The 8127-nt window shown below is 35.4% G+C and overlaps 1 pseudogene; it reads left to right on the top strand.

Annotated features, from left to right (window-relative positions):
- Positions 1-6085: 6085 nt before the first annotated feature.
- LOC147401408 (UDP-glycosyltransferase 89A2 pseudogene) lies at positions 6086-7650 on the top strand (annotated as a pseudogene).
- Positions 7651-8127: the final 477 nt, after the last annotated feature.

Here is an 8127-nt window from a genome sequence, read left to right as displayed (position 1 = left end):
TATTTTTCTTGTTTATGGATTTCAATTTATTTATTTATATGAAAATTTATGAGGGAGACTACTATATTGACACGTTCCATGAACTCCCGTATTCACACACTAAAATACAATGGCGAAGTAGAAACACTCTGATGGCATGTAGTACACTTTAAAAAAAATAAAAATTAATCTGAATATTAAACAGAAGATGTACAAAAGATGAGTGGCCAAGGTAGCCACTCTACAAAGGTACCGAAAGAAACACAAAGTAAAACGGAGTACACTCTTTTAGGCCCACTGACCCTTGATCATCAGCCTATCATCTCTTGATGGCCTTATAAATGAAAAAAATAGCTAAAGTAGCTTGATTAGTAATACATAATGTTTGATTTGAGAACAAAAAAAAAGAATGATCAAACCAAGGACTAGGATTTAATCATATGAAAAATTATTGCACCTAATTACCACAAGTCATCTATCAAGTGTATAGGTCCCCCGTCCACAAAAAGATTGGGATATAGGATTAGTGAGACTGAAAGTGTTCCATGAGAAATTGCTCACTGTGATATCCATGGTTTCCATGTCAAGAAAAAAATTCTCCCCTAATCTCACCCATCTCATCTTATCAGCACTCTCTGATTTCTTGGTTAAACCCAACACCTCATTATCCACATCGCGCTCCACCGGATGCCTATACCCCTGGTTCATTTTGAGGCTCTTTCCTGAACTCTCTTGCTTAACGTACATAACTTATATAGTGGGTGTGAATAATGCTATTTGCGGGTGAGTTCACATTTAAGCATCAGTTGCAAGGTTGGGTGAGATGGCTTTGATTTAAAGGTGAAGATATGGGGCATCACTGATCAGATCTGCGTGTGGGTTTAGTGTAATTCTCAACTGGGATGTATTGTCTGGGCTCACAGTTGACTCACTAGGTCCCAAAGAAAAATGAAGAATTATTGGCATTGAAGCGAAGTTGAATAGGTTAAAACAAAAATTAACCACTACAATAACGAATTGAAGACGCCCCCCCCCCCCCCCCCCCCCCCCCCCCGGGGGGGAGGTGTTGGGGGTTCGTACAAATTTCTCATTGAAGACTATGGTCAAAGATTTATCATTGGTTTGAAACAAAGATATCTCAAATATTCCTCAAATTTTTTTCTAGATTATACTAAACTAAGGGCATCTCCAATTGCAATGTTGTATTTGGCACAGGACTCTCCAATGCTTCATCTCAAAAAAATAAAAAACAAAAAAAAGTCATTGATATGTTTTAAATAATGATTTGATTAAAAATATCCAAAAAATATTATATATAATTTAAATAAGAGTAACGCTGGGGTGACATTAGGATTTACTATGATTCTCACATTTCTGACATAGATGTGTGTACATAATCGTAGATGCTTGTTACTCATATCTCGAGGCAATGATTTATGGTTATCACATCAACACAGTGAAAAACAAAGTCCCTCCAGGATTTTCCTTTAAACAAATATTTTTTGATATTTTGAAATAGGCTAAACCCAATGCCAAATTTGAGATAAGGTATAACATATAGAATGTCATGCCATTTGAGGGTAATACTGCCAGGTTTTAGCATGACCAATTAAAACTAATGTTCCAAATCATACACTAAAAGTTGTCTCAAATTTGAAATATGTTATATACTATGTCAAATTTGGCATTGGATTTAGTATGTCTCTAGATATAGAAAATGAGATTAGTTTTTTACGATTGAAATGTCAAAACTACTCTAACCATTCGAATTCACCATTTTTCGTCAAAAAAAATGGGATTTCCGAAATTCTAGTTGAGTTTTGGAGAGTCCATTCCAATTGGAAGGATTTGAGAAGGAATAAGAAGTCATTTTCAAGGGTTTTTTCGAATTTTTATTTCATTTTTGGATGAAAATCGATCAAGGATGGTTCTTTTGGTTTGAAATCATCTACACAAGTTGTTATGTCAAGTTTTTAATCAATATTTCTATTTATTTTAGTTGGAAAATTCAAGAAATGAAAAACAAGTCGGTTTTACCAACGTCAAGTTCACCACTTTTTATTTTCAGATTCAACATTTTTATTGTCAAGTATCACATTTTTTTAAAAATTGGTGAGCTTGACACTGTATAAATTATTTTGAATCTCAGCTTCATTCTTCATTCTTTGTCATACATCGTTGAAATACATATAAATGTTCACAATTAGAAATATATCATATCCATTCGTCATTCACCCTAAAAAAATCATTGAAAATATTGGAATCACAGTTGGAAAATCTAAGTATGTGAAGAAGTTGAAAATATGGGTAGTTTGGGAATTTCAAAAACATTATAGGCTACGATGGGGTTGAGGAGCCATTAAGAAATACAAACTTTACTAATGGACTATAAAGTCGTTCCAAACTCATGGATCAATTACAAAAAGTTCCAAACTCAAGGATTAATTACAAAAAATCCCTTCGTCACGTCCTTTAAGTTATGTTTGGATTGAGAGAAGTGGAGAGAAGAGAAGTTTAATTTCTCCCCACTATGATGGATTGTCAAGAGAGAACTTGGGAAAATTTTGAAAATTTAAAATATCATAAAAGATATTTAGGGGCTGAGTTTGTATTGTAAAATATTTCAGAAGGATTTCTCTCCATTTTCCTCTTCTTCTCTCCACTTTTGGAGAGAAAGAAAACTAACATGTTTTTCTCTAATCTTTTCCCCAATTCTTTTCTCTTCTCTCCACACAAAACAATCCTAACAAGAAAAATGGAGAGAAATTCATTTATTTACTCTTGGCTTCTCTTCTCTCCATTTCTCTCAATCCAAACATAGCATAAGTAATTTTTCTCTCTAAATTTAGAGATGGAGACATCCCAACCTATCTCCAACTAGTCTCCGAATTTCTGACTTTCTGACAGTCTCTCTATTTTACCATTCATGTTTCTAAATCTAGAGACAATGGAAATTTGTATGACCATCTCTATTATATTATTCATCATTTTTAAATATCTATTTTATTTTCATTTTATTTTATATACATAAATATCATTTTATTTTTCATTTTTTTATAAAATATATTTTAAATATTATTTTTACACCCTACTTATTTTCAATTCTCTCCATTCAATCCTAAATCTAAAAAATAACTAATGATTTAAAGGATTAATTGATTAGAATTCAATTTAGCTCGGAGGAATGCATCTTTCTCTGAATTTTGTTGGACTTCAGAAAAGATGTCAATTTAGAGATAAAATTTAGTGACGTGTGTTGAAGTTTCTCTAAAGGTCTCGGACTACTTTGTCAGGTTTTGCACCAAATATTCAGAGTCTATTAAATTGGGTGAGTGCATCTGACAAATCCACGTGTCGATTGAGAGGAATGCGACTTACCAGATCATCAGTACGAGTAATCGAAGGACTACCTAAACTTAGTTGAAGGACTACGTAGGGTACATTATGTGATGTAAGCGTAATAATTGTAACAACTATCGGATCTGCTTCAATAATAATTACAATGAATTATTGGCACACTAACTATTAATAAGAGCACCAGGTAGACCCAAGGTCTGTTATATGACCTGTTTACCATTATAATGAATTAAATTGAAAAGTCAACTTTTCAATATTTTTTGAGAAAAGAAAAATATTTTGTTAGAAACACACCAAACCTTTATAAAGATATATGAGTAATGGTTTTTTTTTTTTTTTTTTAATCAAAAATTAAAATTCATTTTCTTTGCAACGGTTAAATTTTTAGAAGAGATGCATGACCCATTTTCAGTTTCAATGCATTATTTATATAAAAAATATAAATTAATTTTTTTTATAATCTTTATATATATATATATGAACAGCGTTCCTAAGACTCATATTGGGACTCACATTGCGACACACCGTTTTGTCTTATATGGGCAAAAATATTTGGAATGGTCTGATTTTTTGTGAGGATGATCTCTATGGTGAAGAGATCATCCTTGCCAAAAATCAGCTCATTATGAAACTTCTAGACCGTCCAATTTTTGTTGAAAAATTATAGACCGTCCAATTTTTGTAAATCAATTTTGATGGGGTTAGAAGTTTTGGAATGGGATGATTTTTTGCCAGGATGATCCCCTCATCACAGAGATCATCCTCACAAAAAATCAGCTCATTCTAAACATTTTTTGCCATATAAGACAAAACGGTGTGTCGCAATGTGAGTCTCAATATGAGTCTTAGGAACGTGACCCTATATATATATATTATATATATATATATATAGGGAAATGTTCAGCACCCTAAGTTTTACCACACACTTTAACAAACGTTTTTTGTCCTACATGGGTTAGAAGTTTTGGAATGAGCTGATTTTTGGTGAGGATGATCTCTATGATTAGAAGATCATCCTCCCCAAAAATCAGCCCATTCCGAAATGTTTAGCCCCATGTTTACACGTTGAAAAATCGTGGACCGTCCATTTTTTGTAAATCAATTTTGATGGGGTTAGAAGTTTTGGAATGAGCTGATTTTTGGTGAGGATGATCTCCTCACCATAGAGATCATCCTCACCAAAAATCAGCTCATTCCGAAACTTCTAACCCATGTAAGACAAAACGCGTTTGTTAAAGTGTGTGGTAAAACTAAGGGTGGCGAACGGGACCCATATATATATATATAATATATATATATATGTTCAGCAACAAATATTTTGGCAAAACATTTTTCAAAACATGAGTTAGAGGTTTTGGAATGGGCTGATTTTTGGTGAGGATGATCTCTACGGTGAGGAGATCATCATCACCAAAAATCAGCCCATTCCAAAACTTCTAACCCCATCAAAAATGGTTTACAAAAAATGGACGGTCCACGATTTTTCAACGTGTAAACTGGGGCTAGAAGTTTTGGAATGGGCTGATTTTTGGTGAGGATGATCTCCTCACCGTAGAGATCATCCTCACCAAAAATCAGCCCATTCCAAAATCTCTAACCCATGTTTTGAAAAATGTTTTACCAAAATGTTTGTCAAAATGTTTGTTGCTGAACGGGACCCTATATATATATATATATATATATATATGAAAATATTACAACATGTATAGTATAAAAAGAGTCGTGCTAGAGTGACACAAAAGGAGACACAAGTGTGACAAAAACTCGTGGTGTCGTGCACATTCTCGTAGATGCTTTTTTGCAAGATATGAGAAAAAAGCATCTACGATTATGTGCACGCCACCACATCATTTTTATCACCTTTGTGTCTCTGTTTATGTCATTTCTAACATTTTTTTGTATAAAAAATAAATGGCAAATTCATCGAATACAATCAAACAGTTCCAATTTCCATTCATATTAGACTGGACTTTAATTAGTTTCGATAAAAAGATAACTGGAATAAGGATTTTCGATTTGTGTGTTTGATTACTGGTAAATGGGTACCCATTTACACCCTAAAAATATGATATTAATGAAGAAAAAAAAAAGCAAACGTGATTGATTGGTGGAGAGAAAATTTAGGAAGAAAATTTATGAACAATTAAGAGTTATATGTTGGAAATTCTTCTTCTACATCTCAGTACATGATATGTAAGTCATAATTTAAATAGATATTTTAAGCATTAATTCCTTGGATTGTGGTTTAAGTGGTATGTATTGAGTTGTTGGAATAGTTGCAGAGGGAGTCGTGATAATATGACTTGCCAAGTGGCATACTAAAACGACTCCATGACATGAACAAGTTCAGATACCGTAGATCACTTCGAGATACATTTTATGGGGAAGTGTATCCATTGGGCACCCAACCATTTGCCCAATAGGTTTTGTCTTACATAGGTTAGAAGTTTTGGAATATGCTGATTTTTGGTGAGGCGATACAAAAAATGGACGGTTCATGATTTTTCAACTTGTAAACATGGGGTTGGAAGTTTTGGAATGAGCTGATTTTGGGTGAGGATGATCTTCTAACCGTAGAGATCATCCTGACCAAAAACCAGTCCATTCCAAAACTTCTAACCCACGTATGACAAAACATGTTGGGCAAATTATTGGGTAAATGGTTGGGTGTTGAACATTTCCCCCCATTATATATATATCTATATATATATATATATAAGCATTAAGCAACCCATCTCCATCCCTAGAAGTGTGAAAATTAAACTCAAAGCAATGAGCGCACACATACTGGTGTTTCCTTATCCTGCGCAGGGGCATATGTTACCCCTTCTCGACCTCACTGGCCAACTATCCCTACGTGGCATCACCATAACCATTCTCAGCACACCCAACAACGTCTCCATCCTCACCTCTTTACTTAACCAACACCCTTCAATCCAAACCCTAATCCTACCTTTCCCTACTCACCCTTCTCTACCTCCAGGTATCGAAAATGTTAAAGACATTGGTAATCATGCCATCGGTTCTATAACCAATGCACTATGCGAACTTCACCACCCCATCATAAAATGGTTCCAATCCCACCCATCTCCCCCTAATGCTATAATATCTGATTTCTTCTTGGGTTGGACCCAAAACCTTGCAACCCAACTTGGTGTTCCTCGAATTGCTTTCTACACCTCCGGCGCATTTTTAGCATCAGTCGTTAACGATCTCTTGCCTAACGTGCGCCTACTTCAACAACAACAACAACATGACTTGCATGTGTCACTTCCTTCTCTACCGAATTCTCCTTCATTTCCACACGCGCACCTTCCTCCTGTGGCCACATTAGAAGAGACTATGCTCGCTAATAATTCGAGTTGGGGATGTATTTTTAACACTTTCGATGGTTTGGAGCGTGTTTATTTAGATCACGTGAGGAAGAGAATGGGTCAAATGCCTATTTGGGCTATTGGCCCTTTACTTCGTTTCGAGGACATTGGCTCCATGGAGAGAGATTTGTTGACGTGGCTTGATGGGTGTCCTGATGGATCAGTGGTTTATGTTTGCTTTGGGAGTCAGGTTTTTTTTACCCAGATCCAGATGGAAGCTTTGGCAGCTGGATTGGAGTCAAGTGGGATCCGATTCGTTTGGATAGTTAAGGTGGCTAATGGGTTTGGTGTGGTTCCTACGGGTTTTGAAGATCGGGTGTCCGGAACGGGTTTGATTATTAAGAGTTGGGCACCGCAAGTTTCGATACTAAGCCATCAAGCTATTGGTGGGTTCTTGACTCATTGTGGTTGGAACTCAGTGCTCGAAGGGATTGTGGCGGGTGTGTTGTTGTTTGCTTGGCCAATGGTGGGTGACCAATTCGTGAACGCAAAGTTGGTTGATGATATGGGTGTTGCGGTTCGGGTTTGTGAGGGGGTTGATGCTGTGCCTGACTCAGATAAATTGGGTCGGGTCATAGCTGGGTCAATGGGTGGGAGTGGATCTGAGAGAATTCGGGTTATAGAGCTGCGTAATAAGGCTTTGGCTGCTATTAAAGAAGGTGGGAGTTCTTTAAGGGATTTAGATGGGCTAGTAAAGGAGTTGTGCGGACTTGATTTGAAGATAAAAGAAATTTAAAGTATTTAATGAAAGTTCTTCCTTTGATGATGGTGTACTTAGGGCAGCTATGTAGGTGTCTAACTCTATATCTACTCTTTTTTTTGCCACCTGGCAACCTTTTATCCAGTCTGTTGACCCATTCCTACTTGACACGTGGACTATACAAATATATGTCTCAAGATGATGGAGTATCTATGAAGCCCATATTGAAGTACTTTGTGGGATGGCCATGATATGCACACTTGTACATGTTCATCAAATGTCTCTTTCAACTAATGGCTTTCAATGGGATGGGCTTTTTTATCCAAGGCTATATTGGATTGGGTTTCAAATTTTTTCTTTTTATATTTCTTAAAATAATTACATATTTGAGGTTATCACCTAAGGTGGAGAGAGAGAGAGAGGTGCCTAACACCCTCATCTCTTTTTAATCGAACACTTACATAAATCTTAAGTAGAACAACATGCCGAATCCGTATGAGAGTTACTATAAAAGTCAATTTTCCAAAATTACTTTTTGGGTGACTATTCACACATTTTCTGAAAAAGAATAATAACAACTCCAAATCCACGTAGTGATGATTTTCAGACTCGAAAATCACGTAGCTACATCAATGATAACTCAACTACTACTCTTAATTAAAAATATTTAATTTAAAATTTAAGATTACATTTGAACATCTTTGATCGCAATTTTCT

This window comes from Akebia trifoliata, chromosome 5 (assembly GCF_017979445.1).
Source record: "Akebia trifoliata isolate Shusen 1 chromosome 5, ASM1797944v1, whole genome shotgun sequence".
In the NCBI taxonomy this organism is placed as follows: domain Eukaryota; kingdom Viridiplantae; phylum Streptophyta; class Magnoliopsida; order Ranunculales; family Lardizabalaceae; genus Akebia; species Akebia trifoliata.
Note: the sequence above shows the minus strand (reverse complement) of the source record. Positions and strands in the feature narration are given on the sequence as shown.